Source organism: Lolium rigidum, chromosome 6, assembly GCF_022539505.1.
Source record: "Lolium rigidum isolate FL_2022 chromosome 6, APGP_CSIRO_Lrig_0.1, whole genome shotgun sequence".
Lineage (NCBI taxonomy): Eukaryota > Viridiplantae > Streptophyta > Magnoliopsida > Poales > Poaceae > Lolium > Lolium rigidum.
Window position 1 is genome coordinate 256,822,653 of NC_061513.1, and position 21,172 is coordinate 256,843,824.

The 21,172-nt window shown below is 43.3% G+C and overlaps 1 long non-coding RNA gene across 18 annotated transcripts; it reads right to left on the reverse strand.

Moving 5' to 3' along the window:
- Positions 1-2,613: 2,613 nt before the first annotated feature.
- LOC124659244 lies at positions 2,614-20,944 on the reverse strand. Of its 18 annotated transcripts, XR_006989504.1 has the most exons (18): positions 20,588-20,944; positions 20,022-20,496; positions 19,618-19,909; positions 18,642-18,950; positions 18,357-18,475; positions 18,216-18,269; positions 16,320-16,470; positions 15,976-16,214; positions 15,329-15,419; positions 13,589-13,756; positions 8,218-8,411; positions 7,484-7,595; positions 6,869-7,012; positions 6,476-6,582; positions 5,766-6,185; positions 4,107-4,588; positions 3,804-3,951; positions 2,614-3,069 (listed from the first exon to the last, which is right to left on the reverse strand). It is a non-coding gene; the product is annotated as an uncharacterized LOC124659244 (long non-coding RNA). The 18 variants fall into 18 exon arrangements; XR_006989510.1 differs by lacking the exon at positions 13,589-13,756 and having other exon boundaries at positions 15,329-16,214; positions 20,031-20,117; positions 20,184-20,496; XR_006989506.1 differs by lacking the exon at positions 13,589-13,756 and having other exon boundaries at positions 15,329-16,214; positions 20,022-20,117; positions 20,184-20,496.
- Between the last annotated feature and the right edge of the window lie 228 nt (positions 20,945-21,172).

Here is a 21,172-nt window from a genome sequence, read left to right on the forward strand (position 1 = left end):
TTATCTTGTTTTTTTGTACCATTAAAAACCAGTAGTTGAACTAGCGGTCCGACCAGTAAACTACGAACCTAGAGGCGTGCCGCCTATCCGGTTATTACAGAGAGCACATATAATAGTGATGTGGGCATTACCCTTCGGGTAACCAATGTTATGCTACCTCCTACAGACCAACCAGGGACTCATGAAGATCTTCTTCGAGAGTGGATTTTCAGAGCAGGTGCTTGGTGAGCACCCGTATTCAGACCGTCTTACTGCATCAAAATCCATGCAGGTTCTTTTTGCTCCCCTCTCACATTTTTGTATCTCTCACACCACGCATTGTTTGAACTCAAAAATTTGCAGATCACTTAAACATAACAATTGGAATGTGGGAAAAATATTTTAGATTTTTATGTCATTATCTATATATGTATTTCAAGAATTTATTTTAAATTTTAAATAATTTTAAATTTTTATTTGCACAAAAAAATTCCGAACTACTAAAAAGCTGACCAAACTAAAACGGTCCCCGCTCACAAAACATCTGGTCTTCCGCGTCTCCCCCTTTAGGCATTGGGAGGAGTAGAGCCGGTCTCCCATCCCCGCCGTCTCCACAGGGATCGAGGCCACACCCGTGGTCTCCTTTCACCGGAGGAGCAGCTTGTGGGTGCCGCCTCCGCAACGGTCCTAGGAGGAACAACATGTGAGAAGGACTAGAGCGACGTATCGTGAAGGAGCAGGAGGGGTGAGGTGAGAAGGATCTGGACGGCGGGTGTGCACATGTCTGACGGTCACAGGAGGGGAATGAGGGGCACATTAGAGAGGCTACAATGTCGACCCGGAGAGATAAATTGAGGGAGAGATACTATGTGAAAGGAGGGCATTGGAGACGAAGGCTCTCACATCCAACCTCGCCATACGCAGGCGAAGAAGGAGAAAACTCGGTTGCCCCACGCGCGCGTGATGAAGAGAGGAGCAAGGTCGAACGCGGCGAAGACGACTGTGGGCGTCGCCGGCGCCGGTAGCCGTAAAGGGCAGCAGCACAAGGCCATGACAGAGAGAGACGAACAGGAGCAGGTGGCGCAACTGGCGGCGCAGCTGGCGCTCCTCAGGGCGACGACGGCGGAGACCGAGAAACAGAAGGCGGCGCGGCAGGCGGCGCAGCTTGCGTTCCTCAAGTCCAGATTAATCTACAACAAATGGATCGACTGATTCATGCATGGAAGCAAGAAAACAAAAAGATAATTGAAAAGGCGTGGATAGATGGAGTCGATCAATTACCTGCCGGCCGCTTGATCGACTATGAGGAACACCGCTCCTTCACCTGACCTGGCCTCGCCATTCATATACCTCCATCCGACGCAGCCGCCCGACATCTGCATAACCATCAAATTTTCCATCAAGGTGCTGAAGAGCTTCTTCCGTCGCCTGGCTGGTTAGTCAAGGTGCTGAAGGTGCTGAAGAGTATGCCGTACAAGGTAAATCAAATGATGAACTGCGATTCACCTTGCCATTCAAGTACCTCTGGCAGACGCAGCCGCCTGGCATCTGCATCTCCAATCTCCATCAGACCTAGAAGAGCTTCTTCCGCTGCCTGGCTGGTTGGTCATGGCCGTCGCTCTCGCTCTCCTCGTCCGCAGTCCAAAGTCACAAGTCACACACGATACCGCGCGCGGTTACTTACATTTAGCTTCTACTTATAGACGAGCCATCAGGTAGGTTTAAACTTTGATGAGGGGAATCAAGAGATGTAGAAGCGTGGGAAGAGGCTGATTTTTCGGTTCCCTGCTCCTCCCGTTGATTGATACTAGTAGAGAGAATGGATGATGTAGATACCTATTGCCATGGATCGCTGACATGGCAGCTAGTCTAGGGAAACCAAACAGCAAACAACGTCTTAGTAATTTTGGCATTAATTATGTGATTTGCATGCACAGGTATTACGTAATTGCAACACACAGCTCATGTTTTTAATGTGAACATGGAACTCAAGTGGACTCCGGCCCTGATGGTTGATTTCACAGTAGTAAATGGTTATGCGAATCACTCCATATCTCATAGGCCGGCTCTGATGGTTGATGTTTGTTTCCTCCGAGACCGTATCTTAAACCAACGTGTTTCGCCAGCTGCTCAACACAATTGCTGACACTGTTTCGGACTGGTGTGCTCCAGGGAGGATCCTTGTGCATGACCTACTAAACCGATGAAAAGAGTTGGACTGAGGTTTTTGCTCCTAGCCTAGATGTTCCATTTTAGACTTAAGGTTGTGCAGCTGGCTTTTATTTGTGCTTCGGCAGGCCAACTGGAACCATATTCTTACTCTTCTATGAACAATGACAGTAGTATGTCCACCTTTCGTTTTAGAAAAAAGGGGGGTAGACTTGTTTGTATCACAAACACTTTTCCTGCTTTGTTTACTTCAACTAAGATACACATTTTTGTGTGAGTGATGGAAAACAAACTATATATTTATATCACCATGGAATCAGCAACGCATCTCACACAAGGCACGAGCTAGACAATGCTTTCCATCGGCATCGAAATAAAGACCAGGCTCCAAGAATATACTTTTTCCTCTGCTTCACTCAACACATGCATTGAAATATTTATTAGCTATTGAGTTTGCACATCTACTCAACAAATGGTGGGCTACTCTCATGTATTTATATCAAAAAAAATTACGAAAGCACATACAATTCATTTCAACAACATTCATTCATCAGCTATTACTGAGCATCCAACAAGAATTGCTACCACCAAGCTGCATACACCATACCCTACAACGAATTCGATCTGCACTACAAACCTAGCAACAATACAACATCACTCAAGGGGAAGAACCCCATCAAAATATTGACACGATAATCTTCATGCCAAACCCAAACCACGTAATTCTACTATACAGGTTGCGGATCGCAATGCCTCAAGCGGGAACTATGCTGATGGACAGTGATGAAGAGACTCTCCATGCAAGAACCTCACAATCTATTGTTGAGATGGTCGTCGAAAAATCATCGGTACAAAACGGTGGAATGCTGCACCAAGGAGTTTGACACGAGCTTCTAACCATCTCCCCATTGTAGAAACAACCTGAAAAATAGTTGTAACATTTTAAGAACAAAGAACAAGATAAGAAATCTGGAAGATGACACCTCCAAGCTAAAAATGCAATAACACAATGCAAATATTTGATCAACAGACCTAACTTTAACTACACATTTTTTCGGTCTCTGTTCTTCTGAGAAACTTATTTCACAGGAACATATGCAAAGATACAATGCCAATAACCTATCTATTTGGTACTCACATTCAGAGACAGTCTCTTCTAAATTTGTTCTATATTCACACATGAAACCTAAACACGAACCTGGTATTTTCTTTAAAAAAAGAAGAGATGGCACACCCAAAATGTTCAAAGTCAATGTGTCATTCCATACTGCCTGGTATTTCTTTTAAAGGGTCGCAGATGTAATTATTCAAAAATGTATTTAACAACAGAGCACTAGTTCATAACATCATCACATTATCACAAGCTAGGTAGCCCGGGCATCAGGAAAAATAACTGAGTATTGACATGCACATCAGCTTGCTAGCATGAGGAAAAACAACATACTACACTTGCGCAACACAAATCGTCCAAAGAAAATACTTGTGAAGCATCATCACTTCTCGGGTCATATCTCACACCAGGCACATTCATGCAACTCGGTAAACAAAAAGCATGTTTTGCCCGCCTTAAGCGCATAGTCGGTCGAGATGAGGGTTCATCACCTTAGCACCTTAATATCCATGCATAATAGGTAAGAGGACTCGAGGTGTCTCACCGGTTTCATGGCCTTGTGAGCACATCTGACAAGACACCTAGAACGGACCTCACGGGGAAGCAGGGCATCTCCTCGCTGGCACCTAGCAGCAGCACCACGCTTCCTTGGCCGCGTGGTCCATGGCGCTCGTTGGTTCAGGGTGGTTCTCCTGGAAACCCGAAACTCCACAACATTAATTGTTCCATCAGATTCAATTATTCGAGAGAGATGACTTATAAAGCATTCATCCAACAAGCAAAAAAAAAATTCCAGCAAAAAGGATTGAGAATGCAATTAAATATTAGGTTACACAGAACAACAAACCTCTTCTCGGAAAGGGTCGTCATTCGAGATCGAACCCAAGGGAGACCTAGTACTTCTTTTAATGTATCGTTCCATACAACCTGGTGTTTCTTTCAAGGAGTTGTTCATGGTACTATTTGCAAAATTTGTTCAGCACAGCAAATTAGTTCCTGCCATCATCTACACTAGCTATCTAGCCACAGGAAAAACTGAGTATGCACATCAGATAGAACGTACTACACTTGTGCATCACAATTCATGCGAATCATGTAAACAAAAAGCATGTTTTACCCGCCTAGGCCCATAGGTGGTCGAGGCGACGGTTGATCACCTTAGCACCTTAATATCCATGCATAGTAGGTGTAGGACAAGAGGTGTCTTACTGGCTGCGTTGGGACAGCTAGCGCAACCTTACAAGCACGTCCGAGAAGACAGGACAGACCACACGGGGAAGGAGGGCATACCCTCGCTGGCGTACAACAACACTTTTCATGGTGGTTCTCCTGCAAAGCCCACACTCCACAGCATTAGTTATTTCATCAGACACCATTAATCGTCAGACGGAACTTATAAAGCATTAATCAAACAAGCAACATGTTTTCTAGCCAAGAGGATTCAGAATGCAATTAAAGATTAGTTTACGCAGAGCAGGGAACTTCTTCTCGGAAAGGGTTGCCATTCGGGATCGAATCCAACAGAGCTTTATTTTTATGTTGACGAAAATTAGCCTAGTAGCCTTCTCCACTTCAGAAGGCCTTCAAATACCATGTAGCGCACAATGAAAGGAGGCAAGATCCTAGTGTCAATTCCAAAAGATTGATACAGATAAACTACAACTAGATGCCAGTCTACATAAATCAACAAACCAAATCATCCATATGGATCCTACTACCATTTTGCACACCGAGCTAATTTTCAATTATGATGAAAGGTATTTATCCATGCTTCTAATGATCATCTGAATAAAAGTTCAAGGCATATATCAGGTCAAAATAACCATGGATTGCACTATAAACAGGAACACATATCACTTAATAATCATGGGCTTCCTAGTAAATAAATGCTACTCGCTAGCACAACACAAGCTGGAGGACCATCACCGTCATTGCACTACCATAACACATCACTAACAAGGACAATGCGGTAAACAATTGTAGTATAGCATCTATAGAAAACAACACATAACTTCCAAACATGTTATGATCTATAAAAAATAAAACAGGGTGCCCGAAGACAAGGAATTGGTAAATCTAGGAACAATTTCCAAGTTAGGCAAAAAATCATCAACGAAAAAGCATCTCTCAAAAACCAGCAGCACAAGCATCAATTAGCTACGCAATAAAGTTCAACTTGAGGGTCAACAAAACAACCACAGTAGAGAGCAATACCACACTGTAAACAGGTTTCTGGTTATAGTGAAAACTATGTGAACAATTAATGAACTGAAACCTTGATGTCATCTACTCCTCCTGGTTATCCTTGAACAACATAACTTGATGGTCGGCTCTAAAGCTGATATCTAGAACAAGAATAAATTCATATGATGGTTTCAACTTGACCCCACACTAGCACTATAGACCAACTGTGATGTGTTAAAAAACAAGCTACATCTATTGTATTGCACAGGAAACAACAAAACAACACACATTTTCCAGTAAAATTAAGGCAGGGGGCACCTACGTGTCGCCTAGCGTTGTCTGTTGTCTGAGCGGAGGAAGTCCAGTCTTGATTTCTTCTCTTCTTTACCTCAAAATCATAAACACAAATGTTTATTGTAGTGGTAACCTGGTGAGAGTACTAGTAAACTGGACATGCCTCAAATGTTTAGTGAGGATAGTAATTAACCCAAGGTGACAATAAGTTTAGCACATTTTGACCAAGGCAACAACAGCCAGCTAACAAATCATGAAGCAACACTATAACATGTGAATCATAGGCCCCAAACTAGCTCAAAGATAAACATCTATTTTATTTGCACATGCAACAAAAAAACATCACATTTTTTCAGTAAAAGGCAGGTGGACGCACCTAGATAGTCGTTCTTGTGCTCAGTTTCGTATGAGTGTAGGAAATCCGGTCTTGATTTCTTCTCTTCTTTACCTGAAAATCATAAACACAAATGTTTTATAGTAGTGGTAATGGCCTCAAATGTTTAGTGAGGGTATTAGTTAACCCACCGTGTCAATAAGTTTAGCAAATTTTGATCAAGGCAAACTATTTAGGCAACAACAGCCAACTAGCAAATCATAGGCAAAGCAACACTAATAACACTAAATCATAGGCCAGCTAGCACATACACCAATTAAATGTTAAGAAAGCCCATGTTTCCGTCGACTTCACTATTGCACTAAAGATGCACTAGAATTTTAATCTAAAAAAGCATCACTCACATAGTTCAGCTTCTTCTTGTTCTTTGCATCCTTCTCAATAAGTAGGCAAATAAAGTATTGATTCACAAAGAAATCATCACAAAGTTCCCCGCTACCAAGAATATATCCTAAAGTCAGAAATAAGGAGCATGTAGTATCAGGTAATGTGCTAAAAAGGAAACCAATCCTTGCAGGTGCTATTGTTCAAAGGTTTCACTGAGACACTATTGTATTTATTTGGTTAATTTACATAACCTGAAGCTAGTTCTTAGTTCATTCCCTGAAACCCAAGTTTGTGCTGCTATCCCATCCAAAGTACCAAGATCAGGAACCACAACTGATACTTAAAAGGAATGAGAACTGATAGACCATTATCAAAACCAAATAAGAAGAAAAAGGACAAAATTCACCCACCGTTCTTACTGATTGCTAACATGTGATTGCTCCACGCAGCCAGATGAGCAGAAAGTGTACACCTTGGATATAGGAAAAAGAAAATGCTCTCTTCAAAAACAAATTTTAAGCGCGTTCTGCTGAGCTTCAAGTGAAAAAGTGTACCTGAAAAACATAACTAAGCTGAGTAAGCTCATAAACAAGGACAAGACCTCCATGCAAGGTAGGCTAGTACAAGGTAATTCATACTGGATTATTAAAACTACACCAGATAAATGTTTGTAGTTGAAGTCTATATTTGTCTTGTCCTAATAATGGTAAAGCCAAACATTAATTCCAGTTGATGAATTCAAGTAAAGTCTGAATTGTTTTTGGCTATGCAAATAGGTTAGATATTATGCAGGATGTGCTCACGGCTCAAGAGTCGAGCAATATACAAAAGATTACATCAATATGAAGAAAGAATTTGAGGAATCCACAAGGACGAACCTATTCTCGGAAATATCTATGGTCTAAAATGAATATGAAAGGTAACAATATATTACAAATAAAAACGAATGTATGGATGCACATATTTAATTTACAATACAAACAAACACCCCTGCCTTGCAATTCCAGGATCACAAACAATCTTACCTACAATCATGATGTAGATTACTCACCAATTAAGGGAATAGTTGAGAGATCCCTACTATGGTCTCCATAACGACCACATGGATTTGAACTATAATTGTATAATCTCCCCTTACTGACATAAATACAAGAAAAATGACAGGTATCAGAAGTCATCAGGTAGCAAAAGCAGACTCTCAAAACAGAATAATGATGGTGGTTCTAAAATGCCAGAATTTTAACAAGACGTCAAAAGCTTGGGTAGGCTCTGCAATGAGTGGATGTTCAGCGGATGCCAATAGTGAATTAAACAATAAGCTACATGTCAGGATACAAAGAAATCTACCTCATGCATGATGTGTTATTCAAAGAACCAGCAGTACAACCAAATAAGAAGAAAAGGGGGCAAACATCATTATTATGTTTTAAAGGGTCTGTTTTTTTGCGCACAGCCATATGAGCAACTAGTGTGTATACATAAATACATATGTGCCTCTGAGAACAAAAAGGACACCCTGGTCCAGTGTAGCATTCACTGTTAATGCAGATCAGAAATGTTCATATGATTATCATGAGTTACCACTTAAAAGCTGAAGGTTGACCCTAGTTGCAAATAACAAGCTAATGCTATTACTGAAGGTACAAAATCATTGTTGGGTGCACTACAATTGTAATTACTTGAAAAAATCAAAATACATCATACACTTGATAAAATAGGCAAATCAGGAGCACGTGGGGAGGGATTATAAGACAAGTACCACATGTTGCAGCTGCAGTTATGACCACGACGTCACCTTCAAGAAGAAGTATGCAGCCGGTAATGGTCACCGCCGATAGAATAAGACGTATCAGCCACAGAGGTAACCGACAAAGCAGAAAGTCAAGGCAGGAGCCTCTTTGTTCAACTTCTGTCCTATCAGCTTCTTTATGACAAAGCATGCAACCCTTGTTCCTGTATTTGCAAATTGAACACCAATTGTGTCAGATCAAGTACGAGATAATTAAGCAGTCATTTGCAAATTAAAAAACAGGGGCATTTATGCATTTTCCTTAAGAAAGAGAAATACTTGTTAACTGGCCAACTAAAGCTTAGTGAGTATTGAAAAAAGAGATTAATGCACAGGAGGTCCCTAAAGTATGGGGCACACCGTATGCAGGTCCTCGAAGTATAAAAGGCGTTGGCGTCGGTCCCTGATGTTTTTAAGTGATGCACCGCAAGTCCTAAACGTCTTTGACCATGCATTGACCGCTGCCACGTAGGAAGAAATGCCCATGGCGGGAAACTTCCCGCCAGAAGCAGTTGGGAAGTAAGCAGATAAGCCCTTACTCGTATAAAACAGGGTCTGAAGCTGCCTTTCTTCTTCATAGCTCATATCTCTGCCTCTCTCTCGTCCACTCTTCCCCCATGGCTGCAAGCTCAAGGACGTCCAGCAAGTCATTGGCATCGTCGTTCACATCTCAGGCAGGGCTAACGCTGCCGCTTGTGAACTGTGACTGCTGCGGATGGAGGAGAGCAATTCGGCTCGTGTCGCAGTCGGAGGCGAATCCGGGCCGTGTGTTCTTCAAGTGTCCTAATCACAGGGTAAGCTGGATCTGGTTTTTGTGTGATGGTGTACTGGTGTTTTCTGTTTGACATTTTGTTTCCTTGTTTTGATTTGTACAGAAGGGGGGGCAAGCTGGATCTGGTTTTTGCGATTTCTATTACTGGATTGAAGAGTATGTGGAGCTGTTGCTGGGAAAGGGCATAGATTTCCCTGCTGGCGCCCTGGAAGAACTTGTGATGCTAGGTTGTGAGCTGATGCCTTTGACAGTGGAAGCAGTGAGGAAGCATCACAACAAGCAGCTGTGTTATGTGCAGAAACAGGGAAGGAAGTGCATTGAAGTGGGAGAGAAGAAGAAGAGCAAAGAAAATAGTATTATGCTGGAAATAAAGCAATTGTTAGAGAAGATCTTGTATGTGTGTGTTCTCATTTTACTTGTGTGCATGTATTCAGCCTGGAAGTAGTTATGTACTGAATGGAAAATGTACTGAATTATGCCAATGAATGAGTAAATCTGGCCACTTATGGCAACATGAACTAGAAAAAGTCATGGCATTCACATATATGTGTTCATACTACAGACAATAAACAAGAGACAAAGCATAGCATCTTCAGGATATGTTTTCGAACTTGAACTACCAAAATTAGAGGTGCAATTAAACCTACAGCATTATGGTCCATCATGCATGAGGTTTAGTCCAGCACCTCCAGCCTCTTTCACGACCAAAAGGCAAACAAACTACCTAAAAAACAGCCATGTTAACACCTCGAGTTAGCATTGTCACTTCTTCTTTCGGCCATCTGTCTTCTTCTTTGACGCAGCAGGTGCAGAAGCCTTTCCCTTCTTCTTCTTTGCAACAACGTCGGGTCTTTTGGCCCTAGGCGGTGGCAAGGGGTCTCTGCTACTAGCAATGAAGCTAGACTCAGGTAGAGGACCAGGTGCTACTTGGGATTGCTGTGTACGTGCAGCCTAAAAAAATTGAAAGAAAAGGTAAATGAGATAGTGCACAGAATAGGTAAATTAGGATGGCAGGATGGCAGTTTGGCACTTACATTTGACAGCAGTGTATCTAGCATTGATGTTTGAGAAGACTGTGCGAGATCATCATGTGTTGAAGCCGTTTGGGTGGCCTCGGTAGAAGACATTCTTCTAACTGGTAGCTTTCTTTTAGGTGGCCTGAATTCTTCCTCAATTGGCTCATCAACTTCAACATTCTCATGTACCGGATCACCAAGGTTATCACCAAGAACGTCAGCTACTGGAATGTCGCCTCTACCAAGATCTGGGCACTTCCTTTTGTTGTGTTCTGAAGAGGAACATATACTGCAATGTTGTATTGTTCCATGTCTTGACAGCAAACCATCTTTGTCTTCTGGTGCTACTCTTCTTTTAGTTGGCGGCCTACCAACTTTCTTTGTGTACACCGGTGGCAGTATTGGACATCCATTCACGCCCACCCACTCTCTCTCATCTTTAGTGGGCATGATCACCTCATCATAAGCCAGCTTGAAATTCAGAATGCTGTAGCATTCATGCACTTCTGCTTCTGGGCTCTTCCTCTCATGCCTGAGACAAGCAATCCCATGTTGACAAGGTATGCCAGTGAGCTGCCACTTCCTGCAACTACACACTTTCTTCTCTATGTTCACTTCATACTTGCCAGCACCAAACACTCCCTTCCCAGCCGGCATTGGAGTGTAATTGTTGGACAAATCAACTAGTTTTGCCACTTTCTTCCTAATCTTCTTGCATACTGTCCCACCCATCTCCTCAACTTCTTGATTCTTTGTGTAGTACCTTGTCATTACTTGATTCTTGACCTTTTCGAACATGCTCATGACAGGCATCTTCCTTGCATCTAGAATATATCTACAATGATGTACAAAATGCAGTCACTAACATGCAGTATGTAGGAAAAAGCAAGTAAAGTAGAAAGATGGCAGAAACGTACTTGTTAAACACTTCACATGTGTTGTTGAGCAGAAGATCACACTTGGGCAATTCACTAAAATGAGCCCTGCACCATGCACTAGGTTCAATTGCCTCCAAATATTCGTATGCTTCTACATTTAGCTCTTTCATCTCATCCATATGCTGCTTCCAGTCAGTCATGTTATATGATCTAGCAATTTCCCACAACTTGTTCTTCAATACCTCACCCTTAAATTGTTTGTTGAAATTCTGATATAAGTGCCTCACGCAAAACCTGTGTTGCGACTCTGGGAATTCAGCTGCTACGGCATTAATAAGTCCTTTCTGCCTATCACTCATGATGGTCCATGGAGCAGTGTTCATTATACCTAAATCTTCCTTTAATGTTTGAAGAAACCACAACCATGTTTTGGTATCTTCAACTTCAACATAAGCCATGGAAATGGGATAAATACAATCATTAGGGTCTACTCCTATAGCTGTGAACAACTGCCCTCCAAATTTTGTTTTGATGTGGCACCCATCTATGCAAATAACAGGTCTACAAGCAGCTAGGAATCCTTTCTTGCATGCATACAAAGAGAAATACAAAGAACTGAAATGGCCAGCCTTTAGGTTGATGAACACGCTACTCCCCGGGTTTGATCTCCTTACCTCTGCAGCATAGTCCCAGAGCTTGTTGAACTGAAGCACATCATCTCCATGGATCTCTTGCATTGCCAATCTTCTTGCTCTAGAAAGCTTGTCAGTACTAGGACACATGTTGAAATCCTTTTGCACAATATTTGCAAAGTTGGTCAATGTCATCTTCATATCTGCCCTGAACGTGTTGATATAATGCTTGGCCAAATAATTAGATGTGAACACCTTCAACTTCCACTCTCTCTCGCACTCATGTTTGGCTGTGTACCTCTTCACCACAAAGGTAGTTGGGCATTTCTTCCTGGTGTCACGTGCTGCATAGATGAACCATGGACAAGGAGGCTTCCCTGGACAGTAAGCTCTGAGTCTTTCCTTGTCATTCTTCTGATATGCTACTACAGTTCTGTTCTTAATACTATATTCAGTCAAAGCTTTCCTGAGATCATTCACTGTAGGAAAACACATGCCCATCTTAAACTCTGGTTCTGTCAAGTCCTCAGGTCTGAAAGTAGTGAACTGAACTATCTTCCTCTTTGGCTTGCTCGGATCAACAACTTTTTCATCTTCCTCATCCTCATCTGAACAAGGAAGCTCCAGCTCGTCGGTATCATAGTCACTGTCATCTGGCTTATCTCTCTTCTTCTTATGTCCTGGTTCAACATCTTTATCCACCCACTCATCATAAAGATCATCGTCGTCCTCAATATCATTGTCGCTGTCTACAAAATCTTCATCACCTGAATCTTCCGAATCTGAGGGCAGCACAACTGAAATTGGAGTTTCATCTCGCTCAGCAAACGGTCTTCTACCAGAAGAACTTGTGCCTGTGCCTGTGCCTGTGCCTGTGCCTGTGCCTGTGCCTGTGCCTGTGCCTGTGCCTGTGCCTGTGCCTGTTGGTGTTGGAGAACCAACAATTGCAACATCATCCAAATTGATGTCGTCAAACAGATGTGGTTGATCAACATATAGTGTGAAATGCTGAAACTTTGGCACCACCATTGTCATGTTCAGTGTGTCTATGTCTCGGTCCACTATCCGCAAACCCTCATTCAGACTCATACCTGGTAGCAGCCAGTAAACAAAACATTTCGCTGGATCGTGACCTAACTGCTCAATAAAATCTTTGATCCACAACGGCGACCAAGTGTCCACTTCACAGCCATCAAAATAAGCAGTTCTTCCATCCACATAACACTTGTTGCTATCTACTCCACACAAAAAACCACCATGATTCATCTCTACCGAGAACAGTGGCTCGGTCGGACCTATGCAATGAAACTATCTGAGCAAATCGATCTTAACTAATTAAGACTGGCGTGCATCCTACAGAGGCTAGGATTTGCGATCTCACCGTACACTGGCGGTGGCTCGCCGGCGGCCCGTCTCCTCGGAGCCATCCTTGATCACCAGCCGCAGTCTTCCAGCGGCGGATGGCCGGAGGAGGACGGAGCTACAGCCCCCTCGACGGTGGTCGCCCTCGACGGTGGTCGCCTCAGATCCGCCGCTCACCTCTGTTTCGATTGGGGAAAGTGGTTCTGTCAAAAAGATTGGGGAAAGTGGTCGGGGACTGTCTAATATTCACTGAGGGCCTTTTTGCTTATTCCCAGCACCAGGCGGTTTGCCACCGTGGCATTTCTTCCTACGTGGCAGCGGTCAATGCATGGTCAAAGACGTTTAGGACCTGCGGTGCATCACTTAAAAACATCAGGGACTGACGCCAACGCCTTTTATACTTCGGGGACCTGCATACGGTGTGCCCCATACTTTAGGGACCTCCCGTGCATTAATCTCTTGAAAAAATTCAGCATGACCTATGCTGTTTTTTCAGACATTCACAACATACGACAATTAATAAATTTGAAAAATCGACTAGCATATGTGCACATATCACTTATAATGTGACATACAGTTCAACTCCATCAGTTTAACCAGAAATAAATTCCACAAAAATTAATGATGAATGACAAGGCAAAGTCGATGATGCAAAGCATCAAAGTGAATGCTTGGATGTACGGTTATTACAACACATGCATGTTGTGTTATCGAAGAGTTGAGGTTCTAGAAAAGTTGTTGCATGAAAACCAATGCAACAGGGGTCTGGACGGGTTTTGCATCTTCTAATTGATGCATCCAGCAAACTGCAGGTCCCATCTACCATAGGTATCATCTAGTCCTCATATCCTTGCACAAGAAAATCCAAACATAATGGTTAGCTAGTGACCTTGCTTATGTTGCTTCCTTTCATTCAACAACCTAAGCTCACTGAGTTGTTAGCATAGAACCACCACATTTGTAGCTAAATGTTGATTTTGATACCACTTTGTGGTCTGGAAACAAAAAACTACCACCTTTTGCCAAGATTTTCTCAAAAAACACTGACCGTACCTTGATCTCGAATTGACACGAAAACTGACAGGTTGGACCCACCTTTCTGTGTCAATTTGCTGACATGGACTGGAACCCACTTGCCTGGTCGTATTAAGAAACGAAAATATCCACGGAAAAGGAAAAAAAGTTTGGAAGAAAAGGAACTCGTCTCCCACCCACCGCCTCTCCTCACTCGACCTTACCCCGGCGTACTATCCGGCGAGGCAGGGCGCCGCGGCCCGGAAGCGCCGACACACGCAGTCGCCGCCCAGCCGCCCACCCCAACCCCCGCTCTGCACGCAGGCCGCTGTGACCAACGAGGCCGCACGCAAGCCACCGCAGCCCCCCCGCACCCGCCCGCTCCTGCACCTCATCCCCTGACCTCGAGCTCACCAACCATAACCACCCTGTCCTCCCCAACCTCTCGTCCCGGACCGGCGGCGTGGGTAGTGCAAGGGCCCGGCGGTGGTGTGACCCGGCGGCGCGGGTGGAGCTGGGGTCCCGGACCGGCGGCGTGGGTGATGCATGGGCCCGGCGGCACGGGTGGCAGCGGTGCGGGAGGAACCTCCCGGTTCCTTTTTCTTTTAGATTTGCACTTTTTCTTTTTTTAATTTTATTTATTTATTTAAATTGTGCTGACATGTCAGACCCAGTCCATCTCAGAATTTTTTTGCCACGTCAGCCTTACATGTGGGCCCTGACTGTCAGAATCTCTGTCAATTCCTACTTAGAGCAAGTTTAGTGTTTTTTGAGAATATCTTGGCAAAATGTGGTAGTTTTTTGCTCCTAGAACACAAAGTGGTACCAAAATCAACAACTCAAGCTCACAAGCTACATCAGCTTACATGTTTCCATCTAGTACTTGTCTTGTATTTTCAATCTTAGCATGTAACAAGACCATGATTAGGAACATGTACAACAAACATAGTACTTGACTTGTATTTTAAGAATTTTAGTATTAGATCTACATTTAGCACATATATAACTTCATATATAAATTTGATAAAAACCTAGAAAAATTAGATCTTAAACATATATAATTGAAACACTGAAAACATGGCCAGCCAATGTTTAACTAAGAGCCTTATGCATCCAGAAAACATATATAATTGGAACACTGAAAACACGGCCAGCCAATGTCTAACTAAGAGCCTTATGCATCCAGAACATTCTTATACCCATCAATATAACCAGCAGTTTGCAAGATAACTAACAAGGAGATGAAAGCACCAGACCATACAATACAAACACATCAACTAAAGAAGGATGTTGATGCAAGATAAATGTGCAAGTTTATAATGTTAACATAGAAGTAGAGGTTGCTAGAACATCACAGTCCATGCTCAAATCCACGTGGAGGAAAGAATAAGAGAAGCATGAGCTCACCTAAACTACGGAAATCATGAAGCAACATCTCGCGGATGTTGTCAAGGAATACGTCGGCATAAGCAGCAGCCCTAGAAGGTGACCGACACCTCTTCATTCGCACGGAAAAAGTATACATGCATATCAGCAACACAAGAACTTCATTACCATATACATATCCCATGGCTTGCCAAAAGCAAAGACCACAAAACATCAAACCATTGGAACTAACTTAATTTGTATATTTTTTCATATTAGCTATCATACCAGAATTGAATACATTACACAAATACCCCAGCACTTAGAACAATAAGATTTAACGTTGGACATGATTACAAGATCATGATAACTACAAATAGTACAGTTATCTGGACATTAGAATCATGAGCAATCATCCCTGCTGGAATTAATTTAGCCGTAAATTAACCACATGTTTATAAACATTAGGTAGGTTACTATGTTCCAAACATGTTTATAAATCAATTTAGCCGTAAATTAACCATCACACATTGATGGTTGTCCACAGATACTCTGCTGGAATTAATCAAATCACCATGCTAGCAGGTAGTTAAACATTGGGGAGTTCAGGATTCCATTATCAACTTTTCTTAATTACTTGGACAAAAGGAGGGAAAAGGAATTAGGGATTAAAACATGGAAGAGGAGACCTCTGCGGCAATATCAAGGTCAGGAGGTGGCAGGACCAACCGCGGGCCGGAGTGGTGGTCGGCGGCAGGAGCGCATCAGCTCGAGAAAGTCACCAACAGCAGCTTCTGGTGGACACCTGTAGAGCAGCAGCCGGGGCAGACAACCCATGATCTGTTCCACCATGCCTCCCCGCACGAAATTGAGAGGACAGGGCGAAAAAGTACATGAAATTGAGCGCCACCAAGCTCCTTCTCCTTATCTGCATGAGTGTGAGCATGGTCAAAATCAAATCTTGGGTTTTGACGTACATGTGATGAGTACAGGAACATTGTTTGAATCAATGCATGATCATGTCATCACTTACTTAGGAGTGGCTATCGACAAAAGTAGGAGAACAGTTCCGGTTTGCGGCAAATTGCAGCTCACCAATGTCCACGTTCCCATGGAAGAGTTTAATCTCTTACACTGAAGCAAAGAAGGTTCCCTGGCTGCAGGGTTGACTGCAAGAAGCATACCTACATAAGAGTATGTTTATGATCAAAACATATTCAGATAAGAAAAATAGAGTGTATATAAAAGAGTGTACACAAAATCATGAAAGAGCATGCAACAGGTTCCAAAAATATGATTGCATCTACTAAATGCATTACTGCAGCGACAACTTTAATCTGCAATAGAATGCCATCAATTTCAATGTAGCAGAAATGGGACTATAAATCACATAAACTATAAGATAAATGAAGTAGTATGAGATTGGCAATGGATGTCGTAGTTGTGCTGTTAGTTGTATAGCACTTTCCATAACTAGAGTCCAGTTCAATTACTACGGGATAAAAAATTTAGGAAAATAGGGTAACGTGAGAGTCAAAAGAGTCCTAGTTGTGTTCTACGTACACGACTTGGAGTTGGCTTGGTCCACTAGGTCTCCTGGCGGCTGTTCCTCCTATAAGAGGATGTGTATCCCGTGCATTTTAGGGAAAGCAACAACAATACCATATCTTCTATTTCTCTTCCCGATCCCTCTGATTTCTCTCCATCCCTATCCCCTGCTATCACATCTAATCGCCAGCAACAGCACCTAGATGCGGAGGAAGAACTCGTCCTCCTGTGTCATACACCTATCACCTTGGAAGCTCTAAGTGGCCACAACAGACTATGCATGATAAGCATAAAACAATCAAAATAGGAATTGTGTCTTATACATGTACCAACCGACAATTTTTTAATCAATTAAAAAATCCCTCTTCCATACATATGCAAGCTCTCTCAGCTGCCTCCACGTCCAGTCATATGTGGGGAAAAACCAAAAAAAAATTGTGTGCAACCAGGACACAATTTAATCCCTCGGGAATCAAACAACTTCACATCACACCTGAAGCTGTGTACTAGTAACAATGTGGATACGAAAAAAGGCATCTTTTTGGGAGCGATTAAAAAAGACAAAGGCTGGAGTTCATCATGCAGATTCATGGCCTAATCCAGGTAATCAACATGCGATATAGCATCAGGACCAAACCCTAAACCTTCATATGGCTTCATAAGAATTATGCATGATTCACGCTGCTAACAAATTCAATATGTTAGGAAGAACAAGATTTAGAAGGAATGGGCAGTATCCTCCCATTGACGGCACAGAGAATCCACAAACCCATAGTTACATGTCGTAGCATCCTAGCAAAATTATTTTTGGAAGATAGATACATGCTCGTATATGATTGGAGATTACAAAGATTTTCTCAGCCATCAAGATTTTTTGGGAAGGAACTATATGATCTCTACTTGAATAATGTAGCCGAATAGAAGTTTGAACCAAAAAGCAACCACTACAGCCGCTACATTATTTAATAAAGATTTATTGCAAGAGGTTAACTTTTTAAGGTCAAAATGAGTTATCATCCCAGTGATCATTCTATTGAAAGTTTACTAAGCAGGATTTTGACTCTGAATCTATCAATTTGGCCTCCATAACTGTTCTGCTTCAACACCGCCAGCTCCAAATGAAACAAAGTAAACATTGATACTTGTATGAACATAAGAAGGTATAACTAGGCAGCTAGGCCAGGGAAAGCACATTAGCATACCAAAAATAAAATGGGTAGTACTACCCTATAGATGACACTGGGATTTATCCACAAACCCACCATTACTACCCTATAGGTGATAACCAGACCTCCGCGCACATCGCCAAGACCATGTATGACCCTCAGGTACCCAAATTATTTGCAATATCATCACCATATTGAAAGGCATGCTTGCCTACCTCATAAGAACCACCCTAAACAACTGGATGGTCTTCACCGCCATCCAAATCGATCTATGACAGCAAGCAAACTCATTTAGCAGCCTTAGAATTGGGGGAAATTTGATGTAATTCCTTTTTATTAGCTTGTGTATAGCTCACCTGTGAGATCATCTATACAGGGAATGGCTAGCGTAGATGCCAATGTCTGATTGCTCTCGGAAGGGCACAACATCATCGAGATCCTTCCAGGCCTAATAGAGCCTACGCATGTCCTTCACCTACAACAACACAATCATAAACCAGATGCATCCATCCACATGAGAAAGTGGGCTAGTTAACTGTGAAATCAATCAACTTTATTTATTCCCCTCTCACACAACAAAATAGAGAAGTAGCCTACTTTATTCGGGGGCTAGATAGAGTGAGATTAACCTGACGACATACTTGATGGGCTAGCTGGTGAGCGTGACCCTCCTAGACACACCGTGCTCAAGGTCATCCATGCCGGAGCAGCAGACGGTAGTGTCCGCTCCGGGACATTAGCAGCACCGTGGCTGGCGAGAGTGGTGTCGACAGCAGTGAACCCGGGCGGCAAAGGCACCACAGCAGGACCACGTGCCATGCAGAAACAATGAACCGGTCGAGCCCTACTTCCTACTCGAAGTACAAGCCCTACTAATAGCATCCTGAGAGGGATCTTCGGCCTCCATGACACAAGCACAACCGCCGGATCCACCAATTCGCTCCATTGACCTGCATCAATATTATAGCAAATATGAGTGTTTGGTACAATAGCAAAATAGACAGCATAGATAAAAATCTAGTTACGCTTAAATCTAAAGAAATGTGATGAACATCTCTCTGTTGTTGCACTCTGAAGATCCACGCATATCAAACTAGACATATTTTTTCTAACTTAGGTTAGCATGTCAATTTATCTGTATAGCAGACCAAATTTCAGTTGTTGCGTTCATATACAAAATCTTTTCCATTGAACCCAAATAAATTCTCCTCGTGAAAGGGCGTTCTTACAAGTGAATAGCAGAGCTAAAACATTCAAACAGAACAACAAGAAACCTACACCTTGACATGATCCATTATATATATTTTCGAAAAAACAAAACTGAAAGTAAGTAATCTAGCTACTTTAGAAATAGGATATCCAAATCTGTAACCAAATAAATAAAGAGTTGATTTGTAGCTCTCATTGAACTCACACAGAAAGCACGATACACCAGACGGTTACATCACAAATAAATATCAAGGGAACATAGTATTTTCGAACCAAAATTTCAGGAATTCTTACTCTTCACAAACCCATCCTCAGATTTTGCAAGAACCATACAAATGCACACACAGAGATGAGCATGTGCAGCATCTATACATACCAGAACAGCAGGATTGGAGTGAGTGAGATTACCTTGGCGCCGCACTTGATGGTAATGCCAGCAAGTGTCCATCCTAGACACCTCATGCTTGAGGTCATCCACGGCCATGCCGCAGGACGGATGTGTCCTCTCCAAGAACATACGTGGATCCAGGGATAGATTCGTCAGTGGTGAACCCAAGCAGAGAGGGCGCCACACCAGAACCAACAAATGTCCCCACTTCCTCCTCGAAGTACAGGTCCTACTAGTAGCATTCTGACCATGGTGGTAGATGGATGTGAGGGATGAATAGCCGAGTGTTGCCGCCGGAGCCGCTCCATTTACCTACATCAACATTATAGCCAATATGACCGCTGGGTAGACAACATGCATAGATAAAATCGGGTACAGTTAAATCTAAAGATGTGTGATCGACATTTCTCTGAGATTTTCTGACCTAGGTTACCATGTCAATTTATTTATATGTATAGTAGGCCAAATTTCAGGTTGGTCCTGTGACATACAGAATTCTCTCCCTGGAAAATCGATGTACCTGGTGAAAAAGGAGCGTTCATACTAGCACAACTAAAACATTGCAACAGGAAAAGTGGGAACCTACAGGTCGACAGGATTGATTATGTCTATCTATATTTAGAAGCTGCCCCAGAACTGAGAGTAGATTCATGGTTTGGCAGGACAAGATGAACATTGATCGGCTGCTGAGCCATCCATTTGGCAGCAAGTGTCGTTGCCGCCGACAGACTGTTGGTCCGGCCGTAACGGCTGTATCTTGCACATATTGCAGGACGCTGCGCCTACGCACACGTCCAACCTTGCCCGGCCCGAAGCCCATCGTGGATATTGGCCGGCTCCTTGACTTTGCCCGCGCACAGCTTCAGCTCCGAGCATCCTCGCCTCCTCGTCCGGCTGGTCTGGACGGGGAAATAATCGATTTTGAAGTCGGACAGATTAAATTGGGGGAGAAGGAAGAGGATTCGAAATTGGACCTAGGCCAATCAATACCTTGAGCACGCATGCCTCTGTAGATGCCGACGGTGGCGGTGGTCGACATGACATCATCGGCGGTGTGCGCTGCGTCGTGGTCGACGCCAGGGTTCGCGAGGCGGACGGAGGCTGTGGTGAAATTCTCTCCGGGTGGAAGTCGAGGTAGTCCTAGCTCCTCCGATTCAGGCGCATCATCCGCCGCCGGCTCGCATACCACCGGTGTCCGGTGGGGAGGCGACGCCGGGGATGGTGTCGAGCAGGTGACGCTGGTGCTTGGCGGGGGCGCGGGGATGTGGCCGGGAGAAGGAAGCGCAGGCGAACGGGATGCGGCGGCGGGGGCGTGGTCTCAGGGTCGACGGCGGTCGGGAGAAAGAGAGGGAGGTTAATGGAGAGAGAGAGAGATGCAGCAGGGACGAGGACGCTTCATTTCCGTTGTTTTTAATTTGATGTTGACTTTTCGTTTCGGATTCCTGGACGCTTCGTTTCTTTCTTCATTTTTTTGTCGGGCACGTACCCAACGGATTATACGGTGTCATGCGACGTATACGCGGCCATTAGGCAAATCGTAACCAAATATATTGCCCGTTTGGCAGGACAGTTACA